Genomic DNA, 22,671 nt, shown 5'->3' with positions numbered 1-22,671 from the left:
GACTTATAAGCCGCCTCTATTCCAAGGTACCTGTTCCCAATATTTTAAACATACCTTTTGTCCGTAGTTCCAGCAGGCTCTGGTCTTTCCCCGGGGGTGTCAGCGGGGCCGCGGGAGCCCTCTTCCCAGGAAATTCTGGGCGGGCGCCCTGAGGGGTCCCAGACCCCGATGGCCCCTCGGCCAGAGAGAGCAGTGTCCTGCCGCGGTCGCCAAAATGATTTGTTAAAAAAAATATGGATATTGATCTAATACCAATATCCAACTATGACGGACAAAGACTCTCTAACAGTTTGAAGTTAGAAAGTGTATGTTTATTACGACGCCGGGCAGCGTGCGGGATAGCTCCCAAATACACACGCGCAATTTACAGATGATCACAGGGTCTTTTTATGTACAAAAGTGTTGAATACCCAAAACACAAATGCATATTCATGACTCTGGTCCATCCCATTCCCCGCTTCGTATGGTAATTAGCCAAAAAGCAATTAAGCATGCGTAGTTTGTTCTTTGAAATGGGTCGGTGGTCCTTTTTAGGGGGTGGGGTCTCAAAATGATGAAGTAAGATGCGTCTTCCTCGCTTTGCCTTTTAACCTTTTAGTGTTGGTGACACCTGGATCCTGTTTTCTCAAGACTATCTGATTTATGATCACATTGTGTTCTTGGAGTCTATTGATTAAGTTGACAGGTCTCCTGATTTATCGGTTCCTTAAATCCGGCTTATGTTAAAAAAAGGAAGTTTACCTCAGCAATGTCTAGTTAGTAAAAGGGGAGTCTACGTGCTAAAGTCTTTTATTCTTCAAAATGTAAAGGGAAGTCTACGTCAGCAAGTCCACGTCTAATTCTTTAACTAAAGTCCTTAATTCTTTAAAATTAATATCTCACTACCACTATGCCTAATTTTCTTTACTAACAGCAGAAATAAAACTTACATTTTACCATAAAGTTATTAATCATATAGCACACATCTTGCGAAAAGCCAACTTTATAATAGGCATTTATTACAGGTGACATTTTCCAGAAATCCACTTCTGCCTTTACACTTTACTTGGAAACACAGCTCTGGCTTTGGATTCCTCTAAGGAAGAGAAGACATGGAACAGGCAGCAAGCATTGCCCAAGTCCTCCTTTGCTCAGATTTGTACAGCAGGCTCTTAATCTTGTGACAAAGAGTAATGCAAAGTTTCCAAAACAAGTTGCTATGCTTGTTATGAGAAGGTTCAAGTCTGTATCCCAACTACTTTTGTATAGTAAAAAACTGGCTCAACTTCTTATTTACTTGTCACGTTTAACCAGGTAGGTCGGCTTTCCACGCTGAGACCCACAGATCTGAAACTGTTGCCCGAGCTATTTAAATGTGCGTGTTTTATTCATTAAATGATTCCACTGTCCTCAGGGGGAGGATGTGTGGGGGAACTCCCTTCTTTATCCCTCACTGTGCCCCGGGCGGGAACGGGTCCCCTCACGGCGCCGGGGGGCGCGGGGGGGTCTGAGGGGACGGCGGCGGCTGCGCCTGCTCGGCGCGCGGGGGCGCGCGTGACGTGAGGGGGGAGCGGAGCGGGGCCACGCGTGCTCGCGGCCGCCGCCCGGCCCAGGCTGCGGGCGGAGCGGGCCCAGGCCCGGCCCGGCCCCGGCGCTTCCCGCGGGCCCGGCGCACCCCGGGCCTGCACAGGTGAGCCGGGGCACGGGTACGGGCACGGGTACAGTGGAGGCGCGCAGGCTGCGCTCCAGCACCACCGCCGCGGTCGTGCGGGCCCCGGCCGGGCCCGCCGGTGCCGCGCCGGGCGGGTAGTACGGGCGGGCGCGGCGGCGGAGGGGCCGCGCGGGCGGGCAGAAAATGGCGGAATACAATATGTCGGCCGGGCCGGCGGGGCGGGGAGACCGCGGCTCAGGGCCGTGGGACGGCGTTATCCTGGCCAGGACCGGGTTATTCCCGCCAGAACGGCGTTACCCCGCCACTGTTCCCGGCTCCCGCACCACTGCGGGACACCCGCTCCTTTGTCCCCGCGCTCCCTCCGCCGCCTCCCCCCGCCCTGGCGGCTTCGCGGGCGCGCCCGCGCCGGGCACGCGCGGGAGGGAGGGAGGGTAGTGCCGTGCCGGGAGCAGCCTGGATGCGCTGGGAGCTGCTGGCGCCAGCGGGCACCGTTAGCCTCGGCCCTTGGGCATCGCCGGCCGGCTCTGCCCGTGATTTTTACTACGGGAAGTTTTACCGGTGCAACGCGTAGATGTAATTTTCTTTTCTATTACTATTTCTTATTTTCTATTAAGAGTCTTTAGCGCGTTTCAGGCAGCGAGACAAAATCTCGTTCACTGTTTTTGTCTGTGGCGTTCTACATGGATTTAGAGTGTAAGTTGTCGTGGTGTTTCCTAGATGGACACAATAAAGAACTTTAAAATGGATGTGCTGTTTTTTTTATGCCCAGTCTGTTCTCTGCCAAGGGTCTGTGTTAACCTGCACGTTAGTTTATTAATTGAGGTTTTCTAATTGAGATTTTTGTGCAATCAGGACGTTTCTCATTGCGTTTCCGTCGGTTGCTGCATTAAAATTAGGGGCGGAAGAAATGAAAACCGTGTCATCGGGCGAGGATAATTTTTTGTTCTTCAACTTGAATGTTAAGAAATTAAATGGTTACACAGCATCTGGTTTGTGTTTTTCAACGGCGTAGAAGTTATTTATTGTTCCATTGCTCTATATTGAGCCTGGTCCTTTTGGTTTAGTGCAAATCTCATATGCAGCTTGTGAATATCCAAAACACCAGCAGTGTATGATGTTGTGTTTTCCTTTGGAGCATGTAAACAAGGTATAAATTATGTAGAAGGAAATCCACTATTTTAAAGGAGAAATTAAGGGCTGACCATGCAATTAGGCTTCATGTGAAAGTACACCAGCTGAACCTACTGGGAACAAAGGTGTGTATAAATTGGGGAGATGCTTAACATTTGCAAGGCCACACAAAATGTATTCCTAAAGCTACATAAATAGTGTGTATTTAAGCTGTAATTGGCATGTTGTAATTGGTGTTCTGTAGCAATGTTGTTTATGTTATACACATTTTAAATATGGCAACAATGCCTGGAAGCCAGCACAGGGATTGGGAGTTTCCTTGTCCCCTGGGAACACCAATGACACCCTGTTTTTCCTGGGAAGGGTAGAAGTGCTGAAGCATTGGTTGTTATCCCTCGTCCTTAAAATGCTTTGCTGAAGATCTTTGCATTTGGAGTGTTTTCTTAAACTCTCTCTAAAATGAAAATATTCCTGGTTATTTTGTGATTCTTTAGGAAGAGTAGGCTAAGAACAGATCAATGTGTATCCTGGGAACTTCCACCAGATTTTCATTTGAGTGTTTGCTGTTAGGTGTCCTTAGGTCATTCCAAACTTCCAACCATTACCCTTGATTTTAAAAAATGCCATGTGCAGAAGTAATTTACAGTTGTAGTCAGAGAGGTCAGATATCACTTCTACTCTAAAATTCCGTGCTTGTCTCAGCTGAGCCCCATCTAAGGAAGAGCATTGGCATAAAGAGCTGAAATAGATTGAAATGAACCTCAAGCTCATTAAAAGAGAACTGTTATTTTTCAGAAAAGCAAAACCATTCCAGATACAGACATATTTTAAAAATTTAGCCTTGAGACATTGCTCTGGGAGTCTCAGTGTAGGTTGCATGAAATACTTCATTTTGGGATGTGATGATAATGTGCTCTTTCCTGAGCCAAGATAGCATGCTGCAATTAAAAAAAAAAAATTAATGGGATATTGTAAAGTGAATATTTTATTTGCTGATGCTAAAGACATTTTCACTGTCTTTATCCAGAGAAGGAGAGGAATTGAGAGGAAAAACTTGAGATGTTACAAGTTAGAGGAAGAGAGGAATGGATAAGTTTGGGATTGTGACAGGGTGTGGAATTGTGGCTTTATGCCTAATTTCTCCCTTTCCAAAGCCGTGATTGGATCTGTCTGTGGTGGTATGGGTCTGTTACACAGTGTACTACAGGAGGAAGCTGAGAAGAGCCACAATTAATCACTGCACTGCATTTTTTTGCTGTTCCCAATAACAAAATTTATCTGTGTTTGTGACATGTGAAACTACATCTGCACTGCTGCAACCTGTGAGCAGAACCACCCGGTTTGGGGGCAGCCGTGGGCCTTACCCAGGGTTAATTCTTCCAGCAGTAGCAGGAAGGGCTTTTCCTCCTTTTAGGTTCCAAAGTTGATATAGAAAATAAATTTGTGATTGTGTGGTTGATTTAAGTCCATTCTTTGTCTGCAGTGAGGGTTTACAAGAACGTTCTTCATCGGGTTGGTACAGCTTCAGTGGGGTTGTTGCCTGTGTGTCATCATCCAATCTCTGATTTTAGGGGAAGTTTGAAGGATTGCTGGTGCCATCCCATAACTTTGGTTCTTTCTCTAGTCCTGTTAACTACCAGGAAAATACTCTTTTAGGTGGTAATTTGTTTTCCCTGCAGAGATTTAAATTCAGATTACAGTCCTACTTTGTATTTAATTTTTCTATGTGTCACAATACATAATATAGTTGTGTATCTAATTATTTAATCTGAAAATAAGTTGCTTATTGAGAAGAAAAAGAGTCTGGCATATTCTTCCTGTAATCTCAGATTGATATAAATTAGGATAACTTCTCATATCCATTTCCTCTGAAAAAAGGATTCTCTGAATGTAAAGGCTATGGTCAGGAAATGCTTGATATTGCCTTAATTCTGAAATAGTTCAATGAGCTATTTATGCTCTAGAGCTGCATTATATTTTGTACTAGCAAGAATTCATTAGTTACAGGGAGAATTTTGGATGGCGGTGGTAATAATTGGGAGTGATGGAGCATTGCATTGAGATTCTGGAGCTGCTTTGTGATCCTTACAATGCTGAAAGAATTTGGAGTGGAATTGAATTAGTGAAATCCTTGCCAACTTTCTTCATGGATAATGTTTGACTTTTTATATATTCTTGAATTCAAACCTCCTTGGGGTTCATCAGTGGCTTTTCCTTGCAATTGCCGTCATTGGGCACCTTTGCGGAGGAGCTCAGGAGTTGTGGGAGGTCCTGGCTCTTCCTGGGTCCCTTGATTCTGCCTTAGAGGTGTCCTCAGATTTTGGGCACATTTTCCTACAGCTTGGCTTGACCCCTTGGCTGGGTTGGTTTCTTGAGGTAGAACTCACTCACTGTGGGGTTGTCAAGTGTGTTCTATCACAAAGTAATTTGAGTTTCCCTCGTAGTTGGATTTAGATGCAAAGATTTATGAATTCTTGTGATGGAGTACTGGTGATTCTTTATGAGATGTAGGAGAGCATAAACAAGGTTGGTGCTACAAGAGGAAAGCAACATACTTTGGAGACTTACCCTTGAAAGATTTGTACTCCATGCTCCTCTCTGCCCCACTCAGGTCACATAGTTCTGAGCTCTGACTCTGCATTCACTTCTCACAACTCCTAAAACTTCTTTGCTCTGTGATTCTGTCACTTTTTTGATTCTTGGATACACGAGGGCAGGAAAGTACAAGATTTTAGTCTTGGGCAACAGAGATTGTTTTAGGCTTGGGATTTTTCACCTGTGAAGGCCTTGAGCTCTTTCTGATCCTGTAGGTACTTCTGTGGGAGTCACTGTCTGCACTGAGACCTGTTGTAAAGTGCTTTTGGTTGCAGCAAATTGCAAAACAATTCAGAATCCCCACACTTAATGTTTGGTAGCAATGTTGGAATGCTGAGTTTATCCTTCTCTCTTGTGTTTTATGGGACCACTTTCAAATGATACATGCTTTTTCCTGCTCTGGGAGTGACTTTGTGTAGCTGTACCTTGTCAAAGAGTTTCGGCATCCCCAATTAAATGTACATATTAAAATTGGTTTTGAAGTGTCTCATATATCCAAATTTTGAAAGAATTGGAAAAATTGATACTCCCAGTACAATTCTCCACTTTCTTCATTGTAGCTCCACACATCCAGAATCACCAGTCTTGATAATTAGTTAATGAATCTGTACAGACAGGGGCAGAGCAGAGGCTGCTTTGTGCACAATTGCTAATATTATTCTTATGCTAATATGCTATTATGTTATTTTATATCAAAAAAATATAAACCAAAATAGTAAAGTGAATTGTGTGAAGTGTTGCTTATGGTTTTCTTGATTTTTAAATAAATACTTCTCTGTGTTTGTCAGTGTAACACATCAGTCCAATAAAGCTGATCAACACAAGAACACTGTTAAACATAAATTCTCGTTTTTGTTTTATTGCAGTATTTGTGAATGAATTTGGCTGAATATGGATCCCGGTGGTGGAAGTCTTGGATTGCAGACACAGGAATCCAAAATGCCTCACACTATGATCATGCAAAGATTTTGGTAAACATTTTAACTATTAAAAATATGAGTAAAATCCAGGAGATGATCTTTTCAGGTATTGGGAAGGACCATGTCTATACCAAGATATTTGCATTTGAATTAGAACACTGAATAATTTAATTATTTTTTTTAAATTCTGATAAGAACAAGTTTGTTGAGTGTTTTCAAGATTAAAACTGCTGTTTGTCTGTTAAAATAGTTCACTGTGCATTTTTTGTTATGTCTAGGAAAAGTAGTCTGCAAATATGACTGGCCAGTCCAGCCTGGTAATGAAAACCAGGTTTCTACCTCCAGCCATTCCTTGTGATGTGGCAAGCTGTTGGAAATTTTACTGTAAATATTGCATAAAACTGAGTGTTTATTTTTAACAAGGCCCTTGCAGTCCAAGGATGAGTCCTTTTATTGCACAGCAATTAATGGTTGTTACCACACTTCCAGTGTCCCACAAGTATTCTTTGAAGGTTCCATTGCTGCTGCAATGAAATGTTTTCTAACTGGGAATTAAAAGAAAAGATACTGAATTGTAAACTGGCCTTTAGTTTTGGCAGATCCTAAGTTTGGGACAAACTCCACATGATGTCTTGAAATGGTGTGTTTTGTTTATCTTAACTGGTACAGAGCAGGCTGCTTTGGACAGTGTTTATCTGGTGAAATGCAAAACATGGATATGGAGAAGTAACAGATTTTTACATCTGTGTTAACTTGTCTGTGTGATAACTCCATTCCTTAGATAGACCAGTTGCTGGTGCGTAATTGTAACATTTTTCTCCTGGTTCATGGTTGCTCCCCTAGTGGCTGGAATGGCTGGCACTGCTCACATCGATGGAGACCACATTGTTGTGTCAGTCCCCCGAAGCTTGTCCTGGTTTCGGACGTGGTCACAGATGATGGGATAACCCTGGATCGTGGCTTGGCAACCGAGGTAGTGCAGGGGCCCAACTCATCACGGAAACGGACGTTGTCACCGAGGGCGTCATAGTGCCCGACTCCGTGTGGAGGCTGATGTTGCCATTGAGGAGGCTTTGGACACCAGTGACCACGTGTTGACTTCTGACCTGATCACAGAAACCGTGCGAGTTCCCGACCAGGTGTTTGTGCAGACCTTGTCACGGGCCCTGAGGGACACTTGGAGCATGTGGTGCAGGACTCTGTGTCCGGGTGCCGACTCGCCCACCATGTCTCGGAAGAGGTGCTGGTGACCAACTCGGATTCGGAAGCTGTCATCCAGGCAGCTGGGACTGCCCCCTGGCTCCACGGTCACCATCAAGACCGAGGATGACGACGATGGCAAAGAGCACATCGAAGACTACCTGTGAATATCTGTAAGTCCACAGAGGTAGATGGAAGCAGGAGGGAGCTGAGCTGGAAGTGCTCTGGTGGGGATAAGTTCTTATAACTGGACTCTTGGAATGCTCAGGGGAATAGGCTGGTACCCAGTTAATTCTAGGGTCTGGATTGGGGATTTTGATGAAAAATCACTGATACAACAAGACAAGAAAAGGACACTTGGTGCCAATGAGTGAGTGGGTGCGTATGTTTGTGTTTCTGAAACTAGATATTCAGGAAATTTAAGATAAAAAACTTGGAAAGTTAAACATTCCATTTATTTTGAATATACAACTTTTTTCTAAAAAACAGCACAGGTATATTACAATGCTGTGTAGATCATGTAAAATAACATATTGAGATTAATCAGGAGAATCCCACTAAGAAATAGGTTTTTTTTTAAGATCTCAAAGTTTTCTCAATGTGGTCCAACAAAATGTGGTTTGTTTAGTGTATTAAAAATTATAATAGGCATTTCATTGTCCGTTGTGCTGTTCTGGCTGAACTTGGAAATTAAGGAGTCGTGCTCATTAATGGATTAGCTCATTAACACATTCCAGTTCCCACACAGCATCCAACTCCATATGATCCTGTTGACAGGTAGCTGAAGTTGGCTGTTGTAAGAACCTTGGGTACTTTGTGTTTCTTCAGTGCTTACATTATACCCAAGGTACCAGTTGTTGCTGCTACAAAAATTGGATAAAATATATTCCAAGTAATTTAATTTTTTTACTCCTTCAAATCACTTATTGAAATGTGAGTAGGTCAAAACAGATTTTATTTAGTCAGAAGCAATATGTTAAAAAAAAAGAGCTTTCAGTACCTGATGGCCCCACATGTGTCTGACATTCGTGGTTTGTCAGGTGCTCTCAAGCTTGACTTTCACAATATTTCAAGGCCGTTTTGAGGCCTGGTTTTCAGCAAATTAAAATTTTATATATGTATAATCGTGATGTGCCTGAATAGTCACAGTTGGAAGCTACATTACTTATCTAGGATTTTGTTTTAAATAATCATTTAGATAAATTAAGGCAGTCATAGAATTGGTTAGGTTGGGAAAGAGCTGTAGGATTACAGAGTGTAATTGTTCTTCCAGCACTGCCAAGGTCACCACTGACTGTGTCCCCAAGAGCCACATGCACATGGATTTTGAATCCCACCGGGGATGGGGACTCCACCACACTGCCCCGGGCAGCTGTGCCAGGGCTGCACAGCCCTTTCCATGAAGGAATTTTTTCCCAGTATCCAACCTGAGCCTCCCCTGGCACAGCTCAAGGCTGTTCCCCTGTTCCCTGGGAGCAGAGCCCAACACCCCACCCCCCCAGCTGCCCCCCTCCTGTCAGGGAGTTGTGCAGAGCCAGAAGGTCCCCCTGAGGCCTCCTTTTCTCTAGGCTGAGCCCCTTTCCAGCTCCCTCAGCCTCTCCTGGTGCTCCAACTCCTTCCCAGCTCTGTTCCCTGCCCTGGACTCGCTCCAGCCCCTCAATGTCCCTCTTGTCATGAGGGTCCCAGGCTGCCCCCAGCACTGGAGGTGCCCCAGCAGTGCCAGCGCAAGGGGACAGCACTGCCCTGATCCTGCTGGACACCGTTCCCCTGATCCAGGGCCAGGTGCCATTTGCCTCTTGCCCACTGGGAACCCCTGGCTCAGTCCAGCTTGCTGGCACCAGCACCCCCTGGGCCTTTCCCAGTTCCCCAGCCCCTCTGCCCGCCTGGAGCTTTCCATGGGGTTTGTTGTGACCCCAGGACAGGACCTGGCACATGTGAACCCCCACAATTGGCCTCAGCCCATGGATCCAGCCTGTCCGGACTCCCCTGCAGAGCTTCCACCTCCAGCATCAAACACTTCCCCAACTCGGTGTCATCTGCAAAGGTGATCCCTACATCTGGATCATTGATAAAGATCTTAGAGTTCTGTTGTGTTTCCTATGTTTGAGCCTGTGTTGTGCTGGGGATGCCAGCCTGACCCCACAAAGTATCTGCTATTGTGTTTTTGTCAGTGGTAATGAATCATTCTTATGCAGTTGTTAATTTTTTTTATTGTTTAAATATTACCCTTGAATTTTTTGTTTATGGAGATAATGTGTTGTGTAGAATAGACAAAGACCTCAATTTATCAAGCAGGTCAAAAAATTTTATTTACTTATATGTATTCAATTGGTCAATTGCTGCCAATATTGTAGAAAGTGAATTTTACAGTATTTCATTGGGGTGGATATAGAGGACTGTTGAACTGTTTTTATAATGTAAATCACCTCAAAGTGATACTTCTACAGAATTTCAAAATACTTAGTTGTCTTTTAATGAAATTTAGCATCTAAAAAGTGGAGACTTTACATATGATGCCAGATATGCCCTTAGGGAATACCACGAGTTGTTTTGTGGAACACATGTGGGAACTACCAAAATACGACATTTTAGGGTATGGAACTGACTGTGGAGTTTTAATTTCCCAATGCTTGTTGGGAGTTACAGCTTAAATGGCAGAACCATAGAATGAGTTGGATTGGAAGGGACTTTACCGAAAGGTGATTTTTCACCCATTTTGAGGTGACATTCCCATGTTGATACTTTATACACTTCTGGTAATTACATTTTCTGTGTAAATACCATTTGGACAATAGTAAGTTTGTCTTGATAGTTGTGGGACTATCTGTGTATGGATTTGTGATTGAGAATTTTCACTGGAAGATTATCACCACTCTGCAGATAAATCAGCTTTTCAAACCAGCTTTACAAGCACAGGACTTAAAACATCTACTTCTGATGCATTCACAACACGAATACCACAGGGTGTTCACGATTCTTGGCTTTAAACCATCAGAACACCTTGATAGAAAGGAATTGAATCCCAAATGCGGTGGTGGGCCCCTGACCCCAGCCTTGTCAGAGAGAGATGGAGCTGGTGAGCAGCACGTGCTGTGCTGCGGGGCAGTGGGCTGTGGAGCTGAAGCCTCCCCTCTTTGTTTTTCAGGTTTGCGATATTCAGACCCACAGCGGGTTGCCAGCCCCCGCTCCGCGTGCCGGCCCCATGCACTATTCTGGTGACCTCAAAGCCACCACTGACCCACACTGGAGCTGGCCCGGGGCTAAGGTACTGTGCCACCAACACCTCCTTTTTAGTGTCTTACACTGTTGCCTCATTTCCTGAACATTTTATGATTCCCACTCCTCTATTTGAACCCATGGGACTTAAGTAGCTCAGACATTAGAAAAACCTGGAGAATTGTCAAAGCGTGGGACTTACCTTGCCCTCCTGTTGCTCCTCTGGTGGCTGTGGTATCACCAGCATAGTGCATGTGAGGCATCACATGGATTGGGAGCTGGCAATCCACAGTGAATCTGGACATCACACACCTGAAAACAGCCAAGCCAGGTAAGTTTAACACTTGAGAATGTGCTGAGTTTTCCTTTAAAGCTTGTTCACTCGAGGAGGATTCAGCATCTATTTATGGAGGTTCTCTGTTTTCCTCGAGTTATTTAAGGGTCCAGATAATAACGTGTAGTGCTGCTGGTGGATGAGTCAGAGCTGGAAGACACTTTTGATATTCCGTTGACAGAAAGGAAGCAAGCATTCCCTGTTTCCCCCTGAGCTATCCCTGGGAAAAGCAGCAGGGAATTTAGCACTGATGGGTTAGCAGTGATTGAAGGCATCTTAGACAACAGAATATTTTCATGAGCTGTTCTAAAAAACAATAATAGTTTAGAACCTGACAAAGATTACTTGTCCTGCTGTGTTGTTTTTCTCTTACCTAAATCTGTTTAAAAGGTAGATGGAAGCCATGAGATGTACTTCAGATAAGACAGGACTTTAAGCAAAAGCAATTGCCAATTCGGTGTGTTTTTGTGTATTTGAAACAAAAAGCAACATCTTATAGATAACAGTCTATATTGATATCATTTTCTCAGCTCAGACAATATTTTTCACATTTTGCTATATTACACATTTGCTTTTTTAGAAAGTGATCCAAGCCAGGCCCTGGATACACACAACTTCCTGATAGGTTTCCATTTTTTTTAGCTTAAATTGTAAAGACTGAATTTTTTTGAGAATACACAGGATAGTTAATGGGTAGAAGTAACCACAATGTTAAAAATACTGTTCTAAGTTTGCCCCTCTAAAACAGGAATCCCTATTTTTAAAGGATATTCAAGATTTGGGGGCTTTACAGGCAATATTAAAACACAGTATGTGAGTGTACATGCTATATTCATGTTTTGGGGTTCTCTTTTGCTGAAAACATTATTTAAAAAATTGGAAATTTCCCCCGTTTTTCCCTTCATGTAATGTTTATTGCATTGCAGTTGATGTCCTGGTAACTCTAAAATTGTGGGATTTTTTTCTTATTTTATTTCACCAGCCCCATAGTGGTGCACAGTCACTGGTCACATAATATTAGTTAAATAGTTGGAAATTTTTCCAGAAAGAAAACTTCCTATCACACATGTGGTAACTCCCCTGTTCAGCAGGAAGTTGCTGTTGTTGAATAACTTCCCAGGACAGAAGTACTTACTTCTGTTAAACTGGTAACATGTTACATTTATAAAATATATGAGTTAGAAAAAATTGGTGTTGCTTGAGTTGCAGATTTGAAAAGAACTTTATTACCACCTCCCAATTCTAAATGGCAGGGTTTGTAAGCTTTGAAATACTCTTTTGGCAGTCATAGAGCTGGGTATATAATCCCTCCTTGTACTAGGAATTACCTCCAGTCCTTCCAACACTCACACATGCAGTGGGAATGGTCATTCTATTAAGCTTATATTTATCATTTTCCAGAACATGATAAGAAACTTTTATAAACATTAAAAGCCTTGCAGGGAAAAAAAAAAGCCTTTAATAAATTCATGATTAGCAAATGTATGGAAATACTATTCCAAGATAAGGGAATTTTAGCATCACCACTTTTCTCTCTTCTGACAACCCCATTCTGGCAGCATTAAAAAATGTCAATTAGCAGGTGCAGTAACACTCCCACAGTGGATATAAAGGAGTTAATGAACCTGGTACTGGGAAAGTCGAGTGTCAGAGGAATATTGCAGGTTCTCTGTTGTAGCTCTCTCAGTGTTTGTGCTCTGACTGTTCCAGTGTCCTGCCAGGTCACACAACATCAGGCAGCACGTGTCAGGACTCTCACTCATTAAGGTGTTGATGTTCCTGGCATGGATTTCAGTGGAGATTAGAAAGTTTTTTTTAATTAAAAAAGCAGAAACTCTCTTCCTGAGGAATTTTTTTTTCCTGATCCATGTTTGATACTTTTTCAGCAATGGAATTAATCTGTTAGTTACAAAAAAAAATAAAAAAACCAACAACAACAAAAAAAACCCCAAAAAAAACCCCCCACCAAACAGCTAAACCAGCATTTTTAAAATGTTTTCCATAGATATTTCAGGTTATAGAGCCTGGTGCTGATAACGAGGTTGTGGGATCAATCCCCATATGAATCATTCACTTAAAGAGTTGGACTTGATGATCCTTTTGGGTCCCTTCCAACTCAGAATAATAATTTTCATCAAAGTATAGACTTCACAGAGGTTCTAAACAAAACCAAATATATTTGTACTTACCTACATTTTATCCAGTTCTGTCCTCAGTAACTTCTGTACTCACCTGGTGCAGTCCAAGATTTGTGAATAGAGATGAGGTTCCCAGTGCTGTGAGCTGGGTGTGTGTCCATGGAATCCTGTCCATGAGTGAGAAGAGCTTACTTTGGGATTGCTGGTGTGGATTCCCACTCCCCTGCTGCTGGAGAGGCACCTTCTCCTTCCCACCTCTTGTGACTGCTCTGAGCTTTAAAGGCTTAAAGGGACTCCAGTTTAGCCAGTGCTTCAGGGGGTTAAAAGCAGCTCTTGGGAGCAGCCACCAGTGCCCTGGGAGCAGGAAACTGGGAGGGGATTGGGGACCACTGCAGCCATCCCAGGTAAGCCAGCTTTTTCCAGGGATCAGAGCCTTGGCATCCACATGGCATCAGGAAGTTCTGCTGTCATCTCAGTGTTCATTTTAAGGAGTTTTTCTTTGCTTAGTGCACACGTATTTTAATGTTACGTGTGCAGTAAGATGCTGTTTCCCTGGAAAGTATTTAATTCAGATTTTGTCTACATTTGTGGGATTCTCCTGTATTTAGAGGACTTCAGTGGGTGTTCAGCACTGCCCAGGTTTGTGTTGACCATCTGCACAGGAGCTAAATTTATCCTTGGAGAGAGTGTGTCAGTACATGTATCAGAGAGATGCTGAGTTCAGTGCCCTCTGTGTTGGCAATTTGAGGTGTATCTATGGTCATCGCTCTGAATGCCCTTTTTACCAAAATATGTTGATTTAATAGTTTGGATGTATTTTTTTCCTTAGAAATTAAATTAATGTTTTGAATGTATAACCAATAATCAGCGAGTAAATTGTGTAAAGAATGAGAAGTCAATCTCATAGTAGTATTTGGATTTATTGTCACTGCATCTTTTAATCAGCTGTATATCATGCATTAATCTTCATTAATGTGTATGTTTTCAAGTGATAAAGTGGATAAAATCATCATTTCTTTTATGGAGAAGATACAGTCAGATTTTTGATGCACACTTCTTTAGCTGGGAATATACTCCAAGTCATCACGCTCCACAAGAGTTTCAGCCACTAAATTTTAGTCACTATGCCTCAGAGTGAAACTTTTGAGACTCAGACTGTAACAGGCAATTCTGGGTTAATTTTTAACACTTTTGAATAAATGTTTATTTTAATTATTGATAAATTTTTGCTTCTAAGAGTAATAGTGTCAGCCATAACCAGTTACCTCATTCCCTTTGATTACAAGCTCCCTCTTGGTGTCCTTCATTCTGCAATTCCTGCTGTGTTTCCTGCATTGCAATAAAGTACTGGATTTCTGGAATCTCTTTTAAGTTTCTTGAGATGAGCTGCTTTTAAAGGCCACTTATGAATACAAACCTTTTCTGTGCATGGGGAGAATAGTGGAGAAAATCATGCTACTGATTACTTTGACTTCTAAAAATGTGTTTGAACCTCAATTATTATTCTCTTCTCTTTGCAGTGGAGATGTTTGGAGAGAAATTGGACCATATAGGAAGCACTCCCTTGAAGATCAGTACCGAGGTGGCAAATGATGATGTTGCTAAAGATGATGCTTTGGTTCAGAAGTTATCAAAGTCTACATATTTAAAGCTGAAGCTGAAGATGATGTTGAAATAGGTACCTTGAAATCTTATTTATTCTTTCACTAGTGTGAAGTGTTTGGGAGCTTTCTGTTTGTTCTTCATTCCACGTAATCCAGTGACTGGAGTGTTTTGTAGAACATGACATTTGTGGAGGGTGCCCAGATGCAGCAAATGCTGGGTGTGGATTAGTCTCAAGTTCTTTTTGATTAGCAGGGCTATTTTCAGGCAGCCAAAGCCCAAATGTAGAAGTGGCTGTGTGTCTGCAGCTGTTTTTTCAGCTGCTGCTTTTCTCAGACTTTGCAAGGCACAAGTGTGTCAGCACAGCAGAGTCTCTGGAGTGGATCCCTTTGTTGGTGGGAGCTTTAGGTGGCCTTTGCAGAGAGAGGAGGACTTCTGGGGCTGCAGGTGAACCAAGGGACTCAGAATTCTCTGCAGTTCCCTTTCCCCACGGATGACCCAGCACTCCCCATGCTCTGAGGGGATGCACAACTCATCTGTTCCTGAAAAAGCAGAATCCCCCTCTTGGTTGTTCTTGGAGCTGAAACCTCTGGATCATTCCCAGGCTCTGTTCCCAAAATACAGTTTGTTCCTCTGGGATGCCTGTCAGTCTCCAGGGACAGAGGGGACAGACTGCTCATGCAGCAGCATGGAGAACCAAAATCTCTGATGGCTGAGAAGTAATTCCCAGCAGGGTTGTTCTCTGATCTGCTCTCAGGGAGGTGGTCCCAGCAAGTCAAAAAAATACTTGGATCTGAAATTAATCTTACCAGTGCTTTGTTCACATTGACTTAATGTGTGTAACTTCTTTTTGTTCAAGGTGGGACAGAAATTGTCACTGAGAGTGACTTCCACAATGGCCATTCTGTACCTGGAGTCATTGAACAAGGAGGTGTTGGGAGAATGCAGCGAGAAAAAATGGTTTACATGGCTGTTAAGGACTCTTCTCAGGAAGATGAAGATATTAGTAAGCATAATAAGAAACATCTTTGTTTCTTAGCTGTTGTACCCCCATATAACCATCATTCTCAGGACATTTTTATTTTTTCTGAAAGATTCTTCAGTCTGAAGTAGTAGAAAACTAAGCTCATCTTCCCTAAAATAAAAGCAGGCTATAATTATTTTAAAGTGATGTGGATAATGCACTTTGTGCATACTGGTGCAATCATTTATTATTTATATTAAATTTAACATGTCCCTGGATGAAGTTAATGAGGTTAGTCAAACTTCTTATTTTTCTGTTGTCCTACTGTGAATTAAGCAGTTTTCTGACAAAGTGGCAAATGTCATCAGTTGCAAGTTCATGAGTTGTATTGGAAATTTGTGGGCATTTGTTTTGGATTAGTATTTATTGATACATGTTTTCTCTCTTTCAGTAATATCTGAATAAGCAATGATTCCCTACATGCCAAAGGAAGAAAATTAATTTATAATGAGTATCAATCAGGGCAAGAGCAAATTAAATGAAGGAAAGTTTGGACAGGCAGAATAAAATTAAAGATTTATTCTCCTCCCTTCATCCAGGCTGTGCTGAAATAGCAGATGAAGTTATATGGAAGTTATTGTAGGGGAAGAAGAAGCCACATCCCTTCCAGACACCCAGCTTGAGGACTCTGGCATGAATAAAACCTTTGTCCCTGTTGCTTGGGGCTGCTGCTTACGGTAGGAAGCTGTGCTGCTTTCCTGAAAATCCCTGACATTATTTCCTCTAGCTGCCAGCATCTCTGGGATGACCTCACCTTGTTCTGGGGTTTGGAAACAGCTCCTGACCTCTGCCATCCAGTGATTGCTGTGTGTTGAGTTTCGTGAATAGAAAGGAAAGCTTGTTAGGAGAAGTTTGATTCTGTTTCAGATCCCAGCTCAGATTACAGAGTATGCGGGGTTGATGCTTAATGTTGAAGATCTTAAACAACAAGAACAGCCTTAAGTATTTTACATTAGTAGGAGGAGGGGGGGAAAGACTGTAAAAAGGGAATAGTAGGAATAAACATGTAAATATGTTCCTAATAATTTCAGTTTATATACACGTTTTAAGCCTGCTAGTCCTTCAGGTGAGAAACAAAAAAGTGATTTGTTTTCAAATAGTGGAACTGTCTTAGAATATATTGTAAATTCTGTCTATTCTTTTGTGTAATTTCCTTGGATTTTGGTGTGTTAAATGTTTGTTAAGAGGGTACCAAGTTATCCATAGTCTCTGTTACAATTAATTAAGCAAGTTAGTGAAAATTCCTTGGTGTGGTAATGAGAGCAGTTTACAGTTGGGCTGGTAAAATGCTCAGAACCACAGAGCTTTGGCACATAGCATCAAATGCTTCCAATGTGTCTTAGTTTGAAAGACAGGTGTCTGCTAGGGAGGGCAGGGCCTTCTTGGAATGGAGAATTCAAATCCCCTCCCTCCAAATTATTAGAATTTGAAAATTAAGTGGGCTCTCAGGCAAAGATATGGGGATAGGAATAACAGTTCTTTACTAGTATGTATAACAAGGCAAACAAACAACGACTACAGCACTAATAGTAAACAGAACCAGGAACCTCGAGGGGCTTTGCTTCACAAAGCCTGGGCAGTCTGATCTCGGTGCCCCTGCAGGACTCCGAGAGCACCAAGCTGGAATGATGGAAAAATCCCGGGCTGGTGGATGAGATCAGAAACTCTGTTGGTGGTAGCTGGAATGGCAGGAATGTCCCGGCAGGGCAGGGCAGTGCGGGGGCAGTGCGGGGCCACAGCGTAGCAAAAAGCCTCAAAGCAGTGCCGAAGAAGCGGCAGCGGTGGGACAGGACGGGCCCAGCAGGGCAGGGGGAGGCGAGCTCAGAGTTCCAGGGCACACAAGCAGATGATGGTAGATTTCTCAGGACCGGACTTGGTGGTGGCAGTGAACTTCTCCCGCAGTATGCAACAGCCTGGCCGTCCTCTCTCTCCGATGCCGAGAGCAGGAGAAGCGTAGCTGCCCTCGCCCTGTCCTTTACCTGCCCCCAAACCTCGACGTATCTTTTTCCCTCTGAGAGAAAACTCTCAGAGACCAAAAAAAGGTGTAGCCCGGTGCTACTCTCCTTTGGCCACTTCTTTGTTTTCCTCAAGCAGCCATAAGTACTCAGTAGTTAGTTTCCTGGCAACTTATGGGGAAAAAAAGCTGTAAGAAGAACCCCCAAATCTAACCCCCAAAATAATGCAAAATGAGGAATGTGCTCCTGAGGTATTCCTTGTGCATCTCCAAAACTCCATTGTGCTGAGAGGCTGATAAGGGCCAAGTCCTCTTTCTTATCTGCCTGCTTCTACTCCAGACAGATAAAGGTGCTTCCATCTCAGGAGCAAAGTGTGCATTTCAGATGACCTCTGCATTGCTATCTGAGGGGATAGATGAGGCTAAGTTTGCAGAAACAAGCATATTAATAATGGAAAGCAGGAGAACCAGCAGGGTAAGCATGCAAACACAGATGGGGTGGATATTAACTCCTCCCAGGGATGAGATTTTGTCTCCTGAGGCTCATGATTACATAACATCAAGCTGCATATCTCCACTTGGATGATGTTAACCTGTTACTTATTAGCTAAGTTAGTTTTCTCTCATTATCAGGCTTTCAAAAGCAGCATCTTTAAAAAGAATATTATTTTATAATGACTAAAATACCATTTTCTGCAGGAGATGAAGGAAGGCTTCCCCGAAGATACGAAGATGTTCAAGTGGCAGGTGAGAACTTTTAACAGCATTAAAACTAAAACTGTCTTTGAAAAAATAGACATTTCTGTGTCAGTGCTCCTAATCAGAGATGCAAAGAATGAGCCATAAATTAGATATTGAAGAACTCCACAGTCTTTCTCTACCGTTTTGAATGAAAACAATTCTACATGTCTGTAGGCCTTTGGAGGGATGGGGAAGTTGGGAGGCACTGTCAACTTTTTAATGTAATTTTGCCGACAGAAAAGAGATAATGCAGTTGTTTAGAAGTAAAAACAAATTAAAATCAAGGAATATATTTAGAAATTAGTGTTTTAAACAATCATACCCTTGACTTTTTCCAGGAAAGATAGATAGTGGTTCCTATTAGCACACTTCTTTTTAATGTATGTTGGTGGTAGAGGAATGGGCAATGCTTGTTTTTAAAAAGTAGATAATGCTGCTGTGCAATTCCAGTCATCAGTCCCAAAGAAACAAGTTGTTTAAGGTTTTTTATGGTGTCTAATTTTTGTTTCTAGGAAATAACTTGGATACACGATTAGAAAACAAAAACGGTAATGCAACACAGTACCTGCAGATTTGTGATAGCATTAGCACTAATAGAGTGCTCAAACAAAAAACCAAGAAAAGGAGGAGAGGAGAGGCCAGGCAATGGCAAACAGGTAAACAGTGTATGGTTACGGTATTGTCATGGAGTGCCACTTACTCCTGTCCTATTCCTTTTCTCTTTTTTAAGCTGATGCAGAATTAAAAGCTATTAATGATGATTTGCGTATTTCCTGTGTCCTTCCCCCCTCCAGTTCTGTGCCTAGAAAATGTCATATTTTGCTATTCAGAGTCAATACACTCAGGGCTGATGCAATTCATTGGAATGTTGCAAGCTATTAAAAAGTACCCATGACTATATTCAGTGCACATGTGATATTCCTGATCTGTTTGAGCAGTTTCTAAAAGAACATTATAAACTATAGGTGCTGTAGATGGGTTGTTTTTAAACTACTGAGCCACTCTCTGCTGCAAGTGCATGAATCTGAACAGCACTTCGCTGATTTAAAACTTCTTAATCAGTAAATGTGTTTCCTTCATAACTTGTTTTTGTTTGTTCAAAAACAGCTGTTATAATAGGTCCTGATGGACAGCCCTTAACAGTTTACCCTTGTCATATTTGTGGGAAAAAATTTAAATCCAGAGGATTCTTGAAAAGGCATATGAAGAACCATCCCAATCATATGATCAAGAAGAAGTACCAGTGTACGGACTGTGACTTTACAACTAACAAAAAAGTAAGTTTCCACAATCATCTGGAAAGCCATAAACTTATAAATAAAGTTGATAAAACACACGAGTTTACAGAGTACACGAGAAGATACAGAGAGGCGAGCCCATTGAGTTCCAATAAACTCATCCTGAGGGACAAGGAGCCCAAGCTCCACAAGTGCAAATATTGTGACTATGAGACTGCAGAGCAGGGGCTGCTCAACAGGCACCTGCTGGCAGTCCATAGCAAGAACTTCCCTCATGTGTGCGTGGAGTGCGGGAAGGGCTTCCGCCACCCCTCGGAGCTGAAAAAGCACATGAGGACCCACACGGGGGAAAAGCCATACCAGTGTCAGCACTGCATGTTCAGGTGTGCTGACCAGTCCAACCTGAAAACTCACATCAAAACCAACATGGCACCGACCTGCCCTTTAAATGTGAGCACTGTCCCCAAGCCTTTGCCATCGAGAAGGAGCTGCAGCAGCACACCGAGCTCTTCCAAGGGCATAAGACTCACCAGTGTCCCCACTGTGACCACAAGAGCACCAATTCCAGTGACCTGAAGCGACACATCATTTCAGTGCACACCAAGGATTTTCCCCACAAATGTGAGGTGTGTGAGAAAGGTTTCCACCGGCCCTCCGAGCTCAAAAAGCATAGCGAGACCCATAAAGGGAAAAAGATCCACCAGTGTAGGCACTGTGACTTCAAAACCTCTGATCCTTTTGTGCTCAGTGGGCACATCCTCTCCGTTCACACCAAGGACCTGCCTTTTAAATGCAAAGGTGTAAAAGGGGCTTCAGGCAGCAGAACGAACTGAAGAAGCACATGAAGACCCACAGTGGCAGGAAGGTGTACCAGTGCCAGTACTGTGAGTACAGCACCACGGACGCGTCGGGCTTTAAGCGCCACGTCATCTCCATCCACACCAAAGACTACCCCCACAGGTGTGAGTACTGCAAAAAGGGCTTCCGCAGGCCCTCCGAGAAAAATCAGCACATAATGAGGCACCACAAAGAGGCCATAATATGATAGGTGAGCACCAGAAGGAAGTGGTGTAGAAACTGTGATATGCTAATTGGGGAAAAAAAAAAACTCACAAACTGTTTCTCCTGGTTTCAAAGCTTGATATTAAACCATAACGTTACATTCTTTGTATTAAAAGTCTTAAAAAGTATTAGGGTTGGCAGAGGATCTCATAGCCCTACAATTGTTGCTGATCAAAACCTAAAGAGCATTAGAGAATGCAGAGGATGAATGAATGTCTTAAATTTGCAGAAGGATGGATGAATGTCTCCAAGTGAACAGTATTTGCCATTGCTGAGTTTAGAGGACAGGGCAGAGCTGATTGAGTGACCCATTCTGTCAGTCCCAACGTGTGTCTCCAGTATGGAAGCAGATCCTTGATGGGGTGAGCTACAGAGGGTTTGCAAAGGAGCCCACTCTTCACTGTTTGTACAGTTTGGAATGGGGAGTTTTAGTCAGACACTTCATCACAACATTTTCAATTGTGCCTAGAAATTGAATTCCAGACTGGCCAAATTGCGGAGGGGTGTCCCTTGTTTGGTTTGGGTTTTTTTTAAGCATTTCATAGGGAAACTTTTGGTTTCCTTTATTAGTTTAGATCCAAGAAGCATTTTTTTACTGGTTTTCAAAGCTGCTAACCTATTTTATTGACAGATATGATATTTAAAATAGAGCATTACGTTATGGTCTTGGAGGTGGTGTTCTGGTGCTAGGGTTAAAGATGTATATGTGTATAATTTCCCTTTTTTATCTGAAACTACAGTTGAATGTTGTTCAATATGGCACATATAACAAAATTGAATTTGACTTTTTTTTTAAAGGATAAAAATGGATGCAGCTCAGAGTGTCGTGACTCAACACTAATTTTTTTCCTCGCTACTTTAAAGTCTTCTCTAAAAAGAATATTAAAAACAGTTGAAAACTGTAGGGTTTTTTTAATTAAAATTCAAAGTACGTAGAGGTTCTTTAGGGCAGTGTTCTTAACAGGTATGACAGTTACTGTCCTACCTCCTAATATGAAATTTTCCATATAGACATAAAATTGCACCTTTTAATAGATTATTTTAAAAAATGATCTATACCATGCTATAAGCATGCATTTTCAATTTGTAAGAAAGTATATATGCAGTATTTAACCAGAAAAATCTGCTGCCACTAGAGTTTGGAGGTGGATCTTGTTTACAGTGTATACAGTTAAAATATGCATCCCTTTAAAAATGCTTTGTGTTAGCATGCTGCAAATCCAATGGCGCTTATATAACGAGCTGGTCTAGGGCTATTTAATGAAAAACCTGGTCATAAATGTTAAGCATATAATGGGTATTTTTTACTTTTTTTAGTTGCTTCATGTTTGCACACAGCTGTTCACATGAGAAATTGTAACTTCATGCTATATTGTGACTTTGTGTTCCAGATAATATTCATATTTTGTTTTTGCACCAGATGAGAATCAGTTCCTTGAGAATAATTTTTTTTATATTTCTAAACTTCAGAAAGTTAAAATTTGGGAAATCTCTTAGACAAATAAGTGTTTTATGTGACTGTAAAAATTATGTACACGCTGTAAAATAAGATTGTCACTGTTCTGTGGGATTATTATTTCTAAATGTGTTACTCATCGTAATGGACATACAATAAAATGCATCTCATGCACTCCAGATTTTTTGGAGTTTCCTTTTCATTTATGGTGTTTAGGAAAGTCCCATTCTCTGTAAATTCACCTGATTTTTAATTGCATTATTCACTAATTAATATGTAATCACATTTCAAGTAAACAGGTTACTGCAGGTCTATTTATCAGACTGTTGAGGAGAGAACATTGGTATGATTTAACCCTTTAGACTTACAGGTAATGTATTTGTGTTTGTTTTGCTTATTTCTAAAATAA

At 42.2% G+C, this 22,671-nt stretch overlaps 1 pseudogene; it reads left to right on the top strand.

Moving 5' to 3' along the window:
* Positions 1–6,264: 6,264 nt before the first annotated feature.
* LOC136373465 (zinc finger protein 711-like) lies at positions 6,265–22,441 on the top strand (annotated as a pseudogene).
* The last annotated feature ends 230 nt before the right edge of the window (positions 22,442–22,671 follow it).

Source organism: Sylvia atricapilla, chromosome W, assembly GCF_009819655.1.
Source record: "Sylvia atricapilla isolate bSylAtr1 chromosome W, bSylAtr1.pri, whole genome shotgun sequence".
Classification (NCBI taxonomy): domain Eukaryota; kingdom Metazoa; phylum Chordata; class Aves; order Passeriformes; family Sylviidae; genus Sylvia; species Sylvia atricapilla.
Note: the sequence above shows the minus strand (reverse complement) of the source record. Positions and strands in the feature narration are given on the sequence as shown.